This window comes from Phascolarctos cinereus, unplaced genomic scaffold, assembly GCF_003287225.1.
Source record: "Phascolarctos cinereus isolate Bilbo 61053 unplaced genomic scaffold, phaCin_HiC Scaffold_7;HRSCAF=346, whole genome shotgun sequence".
Classification (NCBI taxonomy): Eukaryota; Metazoa; Chordata; class Mammalia; order Diprotodontia; family Phascolarctidae; genus Phascolarctos; species Phascolarctos cinereus.
The window spans coordinates 39,253,599-39,258,181 of record NW_027556180.1 but is presented as its reverse complement, the minus strand read 5'-3'; the positions used below and the strand labels follow the sequence as shown (position 1 = coordinate 39,258,181).

General features: G+C 40.3%; 1 pseudogene; it reads right to left on the bottom strand.

Annotated features, from left to right (window-relative positions):
- Window positions 1–575: 575 nt before the first annotated feature.
- Window positions 576–2,446, bottom strand: LOC110203499 (large ribosomal subunit protein uL16-like; annotated as a pseudogene).
- Window positions 2,447–4,583: the final 2,137 nt, after the last annotated feature.

The window sequence follows — 4,583 nt, the reverse complement described above, 5'->3', positions numbered from 1 at the left end:
GCTAGGGTATCTAAGATACTTCAAAAATGGAGAGGAAGGAAAACAACAGTAGCTTCTTCCCAAGGAGCACCTGGGCAAGATTCCAGAACACTGTAGTAGGGAATTCTTTCACCAAGTATGGTTCCATCATCCACACACCGGCCTCCAGATCGACCCTTTTCAAGCTCATGACAGAACATCCAAAGGGATGAGTCCTTGAATTATCTTATTTCGTCCCTTCAATGACTAAAATGATGGGACTGGAAAATGGTCCATATACAGAAAGGACTAATTGCTCAGAAAAAGTGTACAGCTAGCATATGAATCGATCATGTTTAGATCTATTCCAGAAATGTAACTGAGGGAGCCATGGTCTCTGGATTCCTTGAACAATTCAATCCAATAATCATTTTATTTTCGTCTAGCAGCCTAGGTGTACTTGTGGTTGAGATGAGAGTGTGCAAAGATAATAGCTTTAGAAACACATGAAATCATTCCCCTTCATGATGAGTGGAATGTGTGTCACTTGTCCAGGGAACTCTAGCTGGGGATATACTTGGCCCCAAAATCATCAGTAATAAGATGTCTCAAATTCATCAAGCATTAAATTCCATGAATACCCACTTCATTTAGATGTAGATCTTCAGTTAACCAGGAAACTTGAACTTGGTCAAGTCTCTATCCTGCATTCCTTGTTTTGGACTTTGGTACAAATAGACATGATCAGCATATATGTGCGAGGGTGACAGCCCCACGAGGTTTCCGAAAGGCACTTCGCATGCCTGTATGGAGCCTATCAGACTCACAATCAGACAGCATTTTGCTAATTCAAGCAATGTGGAAAGGGTACAATCCAATATGAATGTGGAAGTCATCTTGGCCACAACTATTCATTATATATTTGTTGGCACAGATGGGAGCAGCCTCCAAGGTTTCAGAGGACACTCGTTTGTATTCCTCAGGCACCATGTAGCCACAGAGAAGAAACTTGTCAACTTTTGCCCTTTTCAGCCTGGGTCAAAGATTCATATCTTTGCATCACAGAAATCTCTGCAGAAATGGGATTTTGGATATGGCTTGTTCTTTTAATATCTGTAGCTGCAATAAGACAGTAGCCCATAGTTAACGGAGACATAGAATGTGTGAAGTATGCTTCAATAACCATTTATAGAATTCTGGGGATACAAAGAAAAATGAAAATCAACCTACATTCAAGAAACTTATATTCTACATAGAAATAAGTATGTGTATATACACGTCTATGTGTATGTATAAATAAGTATGTGCATACATGTCTCTATATGTGTATATACACACTGTGATACATGTACATACATATACACATGTATATCTACCTTCTACTGGGGAGATATAACATATACACAGCTAAAGAATAAAAAGTATCATAGATATTAACTATACTATATGTAACCCACTATATATGCATCCATATATGTGTATATACACATGTTTGTAGGCATAAGTGTGTCAATGCATATACATATACATATGTGCACATACTGTTACAGCTAATATATAATATATGTACATATCTTGTGTATTTTTACAAGTGTATACATATACAGTGGTATATATTATATTTAATATCAATATTTAATAATAATATTCAATATGTCTCATATTTGTCTGTGCATGCGTTACATCTCCTCAGTAAAATGTATAGCAGTGTGCAAGAAAGGGAAGATTTCCTTCCCACTTTGAACCATCAGGTATCCAATGGCTGCTGGAATGGGGAACCAATGGTTATAGTTTTCCATGGGTTATTGGGAGGCACCTAAGGTCAATGCCCTAGGCTGGTCACTGTGTACTATTTAAGCACCTGCCCACTTCTGCCACCCCCTTCCCACTCCAGCCCCTCACAATGTGCATGCTTCTTTATGGATAGCAACACAGAGAAGAACTTCCAGGTTGAGCTTAGATAGCATCTCTTACCTAAAAACTTTTCTGATTTCCCCCAGTAGCTAGAGGTAGAGGCCAGGAGGGAGACAATTCCAGGCATTGGGAATTGCCTCTAAAATGGCAAAAAGGTGAGAGATTGAATGTTTTGTGCAAGGACCAGCAAGTAGATTTGCCTCAGAGCAGAAACGATGAGAGGGAGAGGAGAATCCTACATACATAGGTGGAATAGTCCAAACCCTCATTTGAAAGATGAGAAAACTACAGGTCAGAGCAGAATATGGAAGGACTTACCCAAGGGCCATAGAGAGGGTCCAAGTCAGAACTTGGGCCCAGGTAACTTTGATTCCTGAGCCTGTATCCTTTCCACTGCACCACACTACCTTTCCCAATCAGTTCAAGAAAGGTCTCACAGGTAGTAAGAGGTAGAGTTGGGAACTGAATAATGTGAAATCAGTTCTGAAAGGCAATTTTGAGCCAGCTGATGGCCTCCCAACTGATTCTTGCTAGTCTTATCAAACTTCTCTCCAGACTCCTTGAGTTCTGCCATATTAGTCTCTTGAGCACAATGGAATTTAAAAAGCAGTAACTCCTCAATGTTCTTTGCTGTCTACTTTTAGGAGGGAAGGCAAAGCACAAGGGGAAAAAAACTGTTAAGAAGTTAATTGAAGACAAGGAAATAACTCCTAGACAGAGTACTAACACCAGAACAAATTCAACTAAATCTCCCATGTCAAAACGTTGGGACAATGAGATGATGAGGGGTAGGCAGGTGTATGTATTGCCTGTCACAGGGGATGATTTCCTTCCAATATTGAGCCATTAGGTGGAGCCAGTGGTTCCAGTTTTCCAGGAAGCATGGAGAAGTACCCAAGGCCAACACTTTCTGCTTGCAGTTTTTGCAACTGGCTTCCAAATAAGCATGGCAGTGTAGGAGGGGACGTGGCAGTGAGTGTGAGTTTCAAGAAAAAGAACATCATTGTAAATGACTGTAGAAGATAAGGTCTGGAGCCCATGGAAATATGATTCAGAAGTGGCCTGAGAATTGATTGTGAGAGTGACTGCAGAGTCTTACTGAAGATCTCCTTCATGTATAAAACCTCTGTAGTGTACTTACAGGATTAGAATTTACGGCCTGATGGCTGTTGTCCTTCACATAGTATATTCTACAATAGTAAGCAATGATGAAAACTGGAAAATCAACTTTTATCCAACATCTCAGTCATGGATGGCTAAGCTCACCTCTGAATTTCTGGTGTTTAAAGAGAGCTCCTGGGAAACATGAGGGACCAAGTGCCCCAATGTGCCATACCGCTTACATCTATCTGTATAGTTCATCCACTAATTACTGCCAACAAATGTCTTCATTCCTCTGGGGTGATTTCCCATCTTTCTCACACTTTCTCAACAATGCCTCTGATGCTTCTTCACCATGGAAGCTCACCTCACCCCTAGACTCCTCACATTGCAAATACTTTTGTCCCTTTACCCTCTGGCTCTGATTGGCTGGTTCCTCCTAGAATATTTCTTTTAAAGAGTATGCCAAATCAGCCATGTCTTCCTTCCTCTCCAGGCCACAAACCCGACTTTCAGGACTTTCTTTGCAATGCCTTTACGTTAGTGCCTTTATTTTCCCTGACTCCCCCTTTTCATCTTCTTTTGATCTATTGCCTTCCTCCATTAGAATGTAAGCTCCTTTAGGACAAGCCCTGTCTTTCTGTTTATATGTGTATTTCCAGAGCTTAGCACAGTGCGTGGCACATAGTAAGTGCTTAATTTAGCTGGTTGACTTGCCTTGATTTACCATTTAAAATGAGGACACAGAAGAGTGGTGACATTATAATAACCATAGAAAGATCAATCTATTTTGTCAATGCTAAAGCAAGAAATAGGTCTAATGCATTTCAGAAAGATTTGCGGTGATGAAGGTTAGAAAAAGAAAAGTCTATGGCTTAAATCCTTAATTCTCAGGAGATTCAATGAAAAAGGACATTTCATTTCTTGATATTCTGTTTAACTGAAGTCTTATTTTGCTGCTTTGCTCTGGGTTTTATCCTTGATGATGCAATCAAGCATGGAACTGAGGCTTGACTTTCCGGACATTTCAGTCATCTAATTCAGTGCTGGAATATAGAAGATGCCTTTTGAAAGCAATTAGTCAATCAGCCTACTTTGAATCAGGCACTGTGCCAAGCACAGGGGATAGAAAAACCAAAAGAAGACAGCCATTGTCTTAGAGGAACTGGAAGTCGGGAAGAAAACATGTCTCTATAAATATATCTAAGATAGATAACCTTCTTGGGGAAGGTGATAGCTACTGGAAGTATTGGGAAAGGCTTCATGGAAGACATGATGCTGAGGCTGAGCCTTGATGAAAACCAGGGAATTTAAGCACCCCCAACTCTGATTTCTTCACCTGAATAACTTGCCGCTTCAGTGACATTGTAGTTTTCAGTCAGTTCAGAAGCAGTCAACTGGAAAATTATTCTGGTCCTGTTTTTTTTTTCTCATTCTAAAGGCCTAGTCACACAGTTTGTAACTCTTATCCATTCTTTCCCTCTGATTAGCTTTCAAAACAACTTTACAAAGCAGTGGTCTCCTATGCTCCCTGTATTCCTGATAAGGTATAGAATGGCCAAGTGATTTTCTAAAGAAGGCTCCCCCGCCCCAGTGTAGAGGTAGAATGA